We start from the raw sequence: 10,223 nt of genomic DNA, 5'->3' as shown, positions 1-10,223 counted from the left end.
GCAGTCTGATCAGTTATAATTCCAAGGGAACTCTAAGCCACATCTGGAAGTTGGCAAACCTATCCTGGATCTAGTGCTGCTTTTGAATGCCCAGGTGAGTGAAAGAGACTTTGAGGTATGCAAGTTATTTTCTGAACAGGAGGGATTTGGTCACTGTCAGCCATCAAACAAAAAGGATCCTTATATTAACAATATTGATGATTAATTTTAGGTTGATGTACTAAATAATAACTTAGTCAAACCAAATTATGTTCATATTACCTAGTGAGCTTTCTCAGATTCTTTCTTCCCAGTGATGAGGCCCAGCTGACCATAATACCACTGTAGGCTCTCTCACCAAATCATGAGGAGGTTGAACTTTAAGATTCTTGGAAATCCAGCCAGGTTGTAAAGGGTTTGTTTGTTTGCCCCAACAGGTCAGGTCAGAAAAGCCAGTTACGATAAGATTAATCACAAACTGGAGTGTGGATTTTGGCTGGTGGAGTGTGTGTTTGTTCATGTGTCAAGTTCTCCAGTCAACCCCTACCCCCACCCCAGGCTTCTCCCAGCATGTGTGTTGAGGAGGATAGAAGAGAGAAGGAACTAAAAGTTTGCATGTGTGTATGTGTGAGGGGAGCCAGCGTGGTGTAGTGGTTAAAAGTGGTGGCCTTTAATCTGGAGAACTGGGTTCAATTCCCCTCTCTTCCACACAGAAGCCTGTTGGGTGACCTTGGGCCAGTCATAGTTCTTTCAGAACTCCCAGTCCAGGCAGAGGCTGGAAATGGCAAACCACCTCTGAATGTCTCTTGCCTTGAAAACCCTACAGGGTGGCAACCCTAGCAGGATAAAATGTGATAGACTCGTTCCTGACTCACTGAATTCAGTTGTTGAGAGACATGTGATGTACGTCTAGGAACATCTGTATGTGCAGGTGTGAAATGCCAAGGGGCTGCTTCTGTCCCATATCCCTTCTCTAGGCCCCTATCCAGAAACAGGGGGTTGGTCGAACCATCCTCTGAGTATTCCTCCTGCAATGGAAGAGCCACATATTAGAGGAAAGTTCCTTTGACTGAAGGGAAGCTTCAAACTTCAGCTGAAAGGAAAGGTGGGATATAAATGGATGGGTGGATAGACAGATGGATAAATAAACAGAAAGAAAGACAGACAGACTTTGCTCAGTGGAGTAGTAAGATAGGTCAGATTCACCCCAGGATATGTTAATGGGATATGTACTGCAGTTAGTCTGTAATAAGTCACAATAAATGCACTATTATTCATTCTTGCATTACTGGATCAGACCAGTGGTCCATTCAGTCCAGCATCCAGTTTCATCCAGTGGCCAACTAATTGCTCTTGAGGGCCAACAAACAGGACATAGAGACTGAGGCCTTCCTCTGATGTTGCCCCCTAATTCTGGGACCAGAGGTTGACTGCCTCTGGATGTGGAAATTTGTTTCAAATGTTGTGACTAGTAGCCATCACTGGATCTCTCTTCCATGAATGTGTCCCCTGCTACTCTGGTCGCCATCATGATTTCCACTGGCAGCCAAAGCCAGCATCAAATTCCTGGTGAGAGGATTAGGTTACAGCCACTCAGCATCCAAAGGCAGTGTGAGGTTGCAAAGTCAGTGCTGCAAGTGGAGAAAGACGTGCAGCTAACGTGCCCCATGAGCTTGGGCAGTAATGAGCTTGGGCAGTAATGAGGGTGCGACCAGCACACAAGAGTGTCCCGGACTGCTCCTCTAAAATGCTGGAGGATATGAAATTATAGTGGGTGGTAGAGAGAGAGTGAGAATCAAGAAGATTAATGGAGGTAGAACGAAACACGGTTGCTGGCAGAGCACAGTATCAGACTGGAGCTTCAAAGTCCACCTGTGCTGTCAGGTCTGTTCCAAAGGCCATGGGAACATGTGGCTTTTTTGAAGCTTCAGGATGACAGCTTTCAAGTCTTTCTGTGTTTTGAGGCTGATGGATCAGCCCATGAGGACAATCGGGTGGTTCCAACGGAAGTTGTCTTAAGTTTTCTTAAACGGGGTGTGCGTGCATGCACATGTGGCAAATTTCATTGCTTCCTGCCTCCCACTCCAGCCAACATGATAGCCCCCTGAAATTTTGTTAGGGGGTGGGTAGAAAAATTTCAGGAACAACATAATAGAGGTCTACAGTGGGACAGGGGAATTAACAAAAATCCCCACCCGCTGCTTAAGAAAATGTAAGGGTACTTCAGTTTTTTTTAGCATGGTTGGACCCACCCCCACGTCTGGACACCTTTAACGTCACTGAATGCCCCCCACACCCCACATGAAACATGTTTGCTAGTTGCAATCTCGCTTCAAAACTAGACTTCATCTTTGGGACTTTTATTTATGACTTAGCTATATATGAATTTTGGCCTGATCTGGATGGCCAAAGTTAGTGCAATCTCATGAGATCTCACTGAGCAGGGTCAGCCCTGGTTACTACTTGGATCATGGGAGATTACCGAGGGAGTCTGGCGTTGCTACACAGATGCAAGCAATGGCAAACCATTGCCATTGCAATGGCGTAGGAACAGCAGAAGGGCGTAGGAGGTTAAGAGCAGGTGCACTCTGATCTGGAGGAACCGGGTTTGATTCCCAGCTCTGCCGCTTGAGTTGTGGAGGCTTATCTGGGGAATTCAGGTTAGCCTGTGCACTCCCACACACGGCAGCTGGGTGACCTTGGGCTAGTCACAGCTTTTCGGAGCTCTCTCAGCCCCACCCACCTCACAGGGTGTTTGTTGTGAGGGGGGAAGGGAAAGGAGATTGCAAGCCCCTTTGAGTCTCCTACAGGAGAGAAAGGGGGGATATAAATCCAAACTCTTCTTCTTCTCCTTCTCTGAACACCTCTTTCTTTGAAAACCCTATAGGGATGTCATAAGTTGGCTGTATCTTGACACCACTTCCCATTACCACAGACGTATTTTTTAATTATGTATTGTACTGTGGTGTGCCTTTAGAGCTAATGTGATAAAACATTTGAATGAATGGATGTGTAAAAAGAGATCACAGGTTTCCACATCATGTCCCAAGCCTTTTAGTTTTGTATGTGATGGACTACTACATTCTTGAAGGTGGAGGCGGGAGGGGGGGGCAGGGGGCAGTTGAAATTACAGAAAGAAACTTTTACCACCGGGTCACAGACAACCAACCAGGGACATAGGTAAAGGGGGGTGGGTTCACAGGTTCAAACCCCTCCCATTACATGTCCGGCTTGCTTGAAACAATGCATGGAACAGAACAGCTGGAAGGCAGCTTAGTCACTGAACCCATCCATTAAAAAATCTATACCTACGTCACTGCAACCAACCCTCCTGATGTATGGGCACCTGCAGGAGTTGAGTATGGAATTGAGTATTTCCATGGGTCAGGCTGGCACCATGCATGTGGAAAAAATCTGAAGTGCCCAGTGTTTTTGATAAACTCCCACTTCGCTTGTCTGTGACTTGCTTGAGACAGAGGTCCTTGATTGCCAAACATCAGGACGTAGCCAATTTTTGGAGGAATTGTGCAGTTTATTGTGCCTGCCTGCCCAGGGGTGTCTCCACAGCACATCAGCCCAATCACCTTTCTGGATGGTGTTCTGATTCGCTAGAAGCCAATGAACGAGAAAGCAAGGGGGAGTGGGGTGGGGTGGGGGGGAGAGGCCAGGATCAACACAAGCTGGAACACTCTGCATCCCACTTCAGGTCAGAGATACCTGGCTTCCAGTCGAGAGCTAAACAGTTCCCCTCCCCCGCCCAATCATTCAAGCCATGAAACCCTGAGATAAAAGGCCTCGTGGACATGACATTCTAGCTGCTACAGAAACAAATGTTTGCAGAGTCTGGGTTGGAAGAACTTGAGAAGACGGTAGCTATGCAATTGAGAAACAAACTTTGAAGTCAGAGTCTGCACAAGTAAACTTTTGCCAAGAGCAATCCTTCATCCACTTCAGAGCAGCCCCCTTGTGTACCTACCTGACATTGTGTTGCCAGGTCCACCCTGACAACTGGCAGGGCATTGCAGGGGGTGGGGTGGGGGGAGAGTTGTCAGGTCCAGGTTGGGAAACTCTTGGAGGTTTTATGGCCTTCATTGCCATCTCATTGGCTTTCATAAATGTCCTATAGGATGCTCTTGCAGCCTCACCTTAGCCCCCAAACTCTCTCCAGCTATCTAAGCTCCGGCTTCAACATCCAAAGCTCCATGGAAGATACTCGGGGAGCCCTAGTGCCACCATAGAAGATGCTCAGTCCCAAGCCTGCAACAAACGGGCAGCATCTGCATGGACATTGAAATCTTCCAAGACTATCAGTCCAGGGAACCTCAAATGACAGCTTGATAGTACCTCTAGCAGGCTTGACAGGGTATCTGCTGGTGTACTAGGCGACTGATACACCAACAGAATAAGCAACCTCTCTTCAGCATCCCACATAATCAATGCTGGTGATCATTGGAATGGGGATTGCCCTAAAGGAAAAAGCCCCCAAATATCGCCACCACCATCCCTGGCACTTTGTCCATGATTGACAAAGGACCAAGAAACCGGGAAGGGGAAGTTCTTTCAAGGTGACTGTCTTACCTGCATTCACCCAGGTCTCGGTCATGTTAGGTCCACCCCATGCACTGCAAAACAACGTTCAAGGCAATCTCGTGGTCTTATTATTGATGGACTTGGCAATGCACAACATCAGTGTTGGAGAAATAGTAATTCCCCAAGCCCCACCCCCTTCGCATCTCCAGATGGAACAAAGGGAAGAAGACTGCGCATAACCACATAACTTTCTCCTTTCCTTAAAAAAAACTTCTATAGAATACAGACACATTAAGGGGAATGGTTTAGAGCAGCCATCTCCATGCTGAACTAGTTTTCTACCTGCGGGTATGTCTGAAAAAAGTGACTGGACAGTACAGCTCTGGACTCGGGTTAGAGGTGAAGGACACATCATGCCACCAAGTCTCACCTTCCACTGTCATCCATCTGCAGGGTTCAGCAGAATGCGTGACAAGTTTGGAAGGTAACAGAATTCTATGTATCCAAAAATAAGTCAAGCAGAATACCATATCCAGGCCTGACTTAGCTGGTACAGTATATTAGGCCATTTGGGGGCAGAGCCTCAAAACAGAATATGCTTGGCAGTCTGACAGGCCAGTTGCTCATGCCCTGCGGCTTTCCAGTCCATGGAGGAATTCATTTCCCCCCGCCCTTCTCTCTCTCAGGTCATATCTCTGATGGTGTGTTGTCACCCTGTTATCCGAATGTGACAAAGGTTATATTGCTTCCCAGCATCCTTTCTCCTTGCTGAGAGAACAGGGAATGTAGCTTTTGGAACAAGTGGTGTGAATCTGTTTATTCTGGACTCTGCTCAGCCGCCAGCAGAGCAGCACGTGGCATGGAGCCTGACCCCAAACACTGCAGAACCAGCTGTGAAACCATCCAACTGTGCAGGGAGCAAATTCACAAGTGTAGGTAAGAAACCACCCACTGAAATTAGCTTCCACTGGGCAGAGATTAAAAAAAACACCCCAATGTGCAACCAGACACAAAATGTGCAATTTCAGAGGGAGAGGGGACAAGCTGCTGCCAAAGGATATTTGGGCATTTCAGATTATGCAAAAAATTGCATTGATTTCCAGAGTGTCAGATAAGACTTGGAAAAGTAAAGCAGGAGGCCCAAGCTTCTCTCCAGCCACAGGATCAGAGTTTTGCTGGAGTTCATTCTACCTTTTGCAGGAATACAGGAACCAGTGTGGACAGCTCTGAGTATTTTCACCACTCTGCAGATTGCCAAAAGCCGTAGAATACAATGCTAAGCAACATATGTGCATGTGCAAGGTAGGCACCGATGGTTGTAGTGGTGCATACCTAACATGCAAATTACCTACCACAGTTTGCAGTTCCAACTTGTCCTTTTAAGTCCTGCTACCAGGTCATGACAGGGCAGGCAGAGGTCCAACAAAGTGCTCTGGAGGAAGACCAGAGTCATCAAGTTTAAAAAAAACAAACAAATCTGAAGTAAGAAGAAACTGATACTCTGCGGCCACTTGGCAGTACTTGGGAGAAGGAGCTCTCAAGAACCCTTTGCCAACTAGTACAGTGACCCTTAAGCATAATAAGGAGGGAGAATGCCAATCACCATCCACCCCTCTGGCCATCAGGAGATGGGTAGTTTCCTGGCAAAATAAATCCAGGGCTGATCTCTTCCTGTAAACCCTTCTTATAAAAAAAAAATCTAACCAGATGAAAAATTATGGAGAACTTGAAAGCTTGAACATTTTATTTGTTTAGATAGTTGTTCCCTACTTTTCTCCCCAATGTTTACACATGATCTCCTCTGCCTCCACTTTATCCTCATAACAACTACCCTGTGAGGTAGGTTAGGCTGAGAGAAAAAGACTGGCCCAAGATCACCCCCTGAGCTGCCATGGTCCTAGTCTGACACTCTGACTATTCCACCATGGTGGTCTTTTTGATTGTCACCAACAATGGCACAGCTTTCTTTCAGGCTGCCATAGACAGAGCAGTGGATGACAGTGCTCTCTGAGAACTTGCAGATGCAACATCTGAACGTGCAATCTGAAGCGCCCTCTGCTGCCTGTGAAGAGGATTTGCAAACTCTGTGCGGACATCCCCTTCTGCAGACATTCTTCCAAATCTGACAGCAGCCTGGGAAAACTTTCCAGGTAGCAAAAAACTGATGTACCCAGACAGTAGGGGCAGAAGGTTGCTCTTCAATGCTCACCCTTCCCCTGTTCTAATTAGTTTCTGTTCATTAACTTTTTCAGCAATAACATACATATTTCATGGATTTCCCACCTTTCCTCCAAGTTCTTCGAAGTTGTCTTGCCTTCACTAGGGGACAGGGAAATCCCACAGAAGCCCTGATTAGATCCAGACCAGTTTGGTATTATTATTCATTTATACCCGGTCTTTCTCCTCAGTGGACCCAGCTCACATCATTCCCTTCTCTATTTTATCCTCACAACAACTGAGAGAGTGTGACTGGCCCAAGGTTACCCAATGAGCTTCCCTGACACAGTGGGGATTCAAACTGGGTCTTCCAGACCCTAGCCCAGCACTTTAACCACTATACCACACTAGCTCTCTGCTGCAGCGTGTGCCTTTACACCATGCTTTAGGCCCATAGGAGATTCTTAAACCACTGCAACTGCTTCAGAATGTAGACTCGTACTTTGTTGTGGTTCCCACCATGTGGAAAGGCCTGGCTGACGAGGTCAGGAAGGATCCTCTTGTTCTGCAGCTTGTAGTGAATGGAATTGCTCAGGAGGGCATTTTTATGAAATGAGTAAGGTCATAGCTAATGTCTGCGGAGCTCAAGTCAGTTTTCATGACCTATATTATGCTATGTTTATTGCATTATTCTCTGATTTTGCAATCCATCTTTATTTCTCCTGTTGACTGCATATTGCTTCACTACTTCCGATCAGCCTGACATCAATACCAGGGAAGATTCTGGAGCAGATCATTAAACAGACAGTCTACCAGCACTTAGGAGGGAATACTGTGATCACAAAAAGTCAGCCTGGGTTTCTGAAAAACAAGTCATGCTGGACCAATCTTTTTTTTTTTAATGACAAACTTAGTAGATGAAGGGAATGCTGTGGATGTAGCATACCCTGATTTTAGTAAAGCTTTTGACAAGGTGCCCCATAATCTTCTTGCAAGTAAGCTAGTGAAATGTGGACTAGACAATGCTACTATTAGATGGATTTGTAATTGGTTGACTGACCGAACTCAAAGGGTGCTCATCAATGGCTCATCTTCACCTGGAGAAAAGTGACTAGTGGGGTACCACAGGGTTCTGGCTTGGGCACAGTACCATTCAACATTTTTATCAATGACTTGGATGATGAAATAGAGGGCATGCTAATCACATTTGCAGATGACACCAAATTAGGAGGGGTAGCCAGAGGACCGAGTCAGAATTCAAAAAGACCTGGGCAAATTAAAGAGCTGGGCCAAAACAAACAAAATAATTTCAACAGAGATAAATGTAAGATACTACACTTAGGCAGAAAAAGTGAAATGCACAGATATAGGATGGGTGACAACACTACATGCGAAAAGGATCTGGGAGTCCTAGTAGACCACAAATTGAACATGAGTCAGCAGTGTGGTGCGGCAGCCGAGAAAGCCAATGCGATTCCGGGGTGTAAACACAATAGAGAGCAGCCTAGTCGATCAGGACCTGTTCTTCCAGATAGCTCAGGGACTATACTCCTTATCAGTTCTCTACCAGCATACCACCTGGCCATGCTGACAGAGGCTGATGGGAATTGTAGTTCCTGAACATCTGGAGAGCCGCAGGTTCCCTACCCCTGGTCTAGATCAAGGGATGTAATTGTACCTCTCTATTCTGCATTGTTTAGACCTCACCTGGAACACTGTGTTCAGTTTTGGGTACTGCAATTCAAGAAGGATATTGACAAGTGGGAACAGGTCCAGAGAAGGGTAACCAAAATGGTAAAAGGTCTGGAATCCATGCCCGCCTATGAGGAGAGACTTAGGGAGCTGGGTATGTTAAGTTTGGTGAGAAGGTTTAAAAGTGACATGATAGCCATGTTAGGTATTTGAAGGGATGTCATGTTGGTGAGAGAGCAAGTATGTCTTCTGCTGCTCCAGTGACTAGGACCAGGAGTAATGGGTTCATGGTGAAGGAAAAGAGCTTCTACCTAAACATCATGAAAAACTTCCTGACTATTTGACAGTGGAATGCACTACCTCAGAGTGTGATGGAGTCTCTTTCTTTGGCTAGATGGACATCTGTCAGGAGTGCTTTGATTGTGTGTTCCTGCATTGCAGGGGGTTGAACTTGATGGCCCTTGGGGTCTCTTCCAACTCTATGATTCTACTTTGTCTTGCAGTATTGTAGCTCCTGACTTACTTTTAGTTTTAGAACAATGTTCTCTAATTCTGTGGGCTTTATGTGAAATACTCTGGAAGCAGCAGAGAGGAGTAGCAGTGGAGAAGAGGAGTGGGACAGAAAGTGCTAGGTGAGCTCTGGTTTTCTTTTCGGAGGGTTTTTCTCAACGCCAAATCTTTTTAACATGCCTTCCCTAGGCATGGCTGGAGGCGTTCTGGGGGTAGGCCAGGAGGTAGAGCCAACCTTAGTCAGCTTCCACTCCCCACTCGGTCCCCACATGCCAACAGAGCTGTTCTTGGAGTGGCATATCTCCGTTATTCCCTGTGGGGATTTTTGCTGGCTTTTTAAAAAGTCTTCCTGCTCCAGGGAAAGCTTTTTGGAGAGGGCAGGACAGCCCTTCCCCACCCACCCAATTTGCATGGGGCTGTTAAACTTCCTAAATATGGCCAGCAGTGGTAAGATTCAGCCTATTCGTACCACTTCAGTAGAACCAGTAACAAATCCCAATACGGAGTCCCACCACCAGAAGTTCGGAACTGGTTGTTAAATTATTTTAATCCCACCGCTGATGCCCAGCAGACTTCTGTGCCTCCAGGCAGAAGCTACTTTATATTCCGTGCTGTCAAATCTCAAGCACAAAGAGCTACATGTTATTTCTTAACCAGAGTCTAACCTCAATGTTGCCTGCTATTACTCCTCATGGTCCAGCAACAAAGCAGACTTCAGGAGTCAAACCAGACACCTTCACACAGATGATAACATTCTCTGCAGCTAAATCAAATAACCTAAGTAGCAAGTATTCCTCAAGGTTAGTTATGATGAGGTGATAGATAACAAGATTTGGGAATTTTCTCCCTCCCAGACACAGCCTTAAGCAAGGATAATCCATTCCACCTGGGTCTCTGCCAGAGGCAAAGGGGAAACTGCACCTGGGGCGCATGTGTGCCCTGCACCCCTGCTGCAGCATCGCCCACCCCCGCCCCAGAACACCACTATTGCATGTTTGAGAATGCAGAATTAAAAATTACACTTTGGCTTACTCCAACATTGCCATAGAAAGAATGTTGTGGTTGAATATTTTTCTGCTTGCCAAGAATTGTCTGGGATACATCATCAGCTTGTCTCAAACAGGAAGACACAGTAAGCCATCTGAGAAACCAGATGGATTTGTTCATTATCTAACTATGCAACATAGAAAAAAGTACAAATCCTGTAAACGTTTAGTACATACAGCTTGAAAATTTTAGTTCAGAATTTAGACCCACTGGATGTAAAGTTTGCAACTGATTTATTAACCTGCATTCACTTTGTAAAAGCTCCTTCTGTATGTTGATATGGTTATAACGTTATTGTGCTGCTGCAT

Source organism: Sphaerodactylus townsendi, linkage group LG06, assembly GCF_021028975.2.
Source record: "Sphaerodactylus townsendi isolate TG3544 linkage group LG06, MPM_Stown_v2.3, whole genome shotgun sequence".
Classification (NCBI taxonomy): domain Eukaryota; kingdom Metazoa; phylum Chordata; class Lepidosauria; order Squamata; family Sphaerodactylidae; genus Sphaerodactylus; species Sphaerodactylus townsendi.
Note: the sequence above shows the minus strand (reverse complement) of the source record.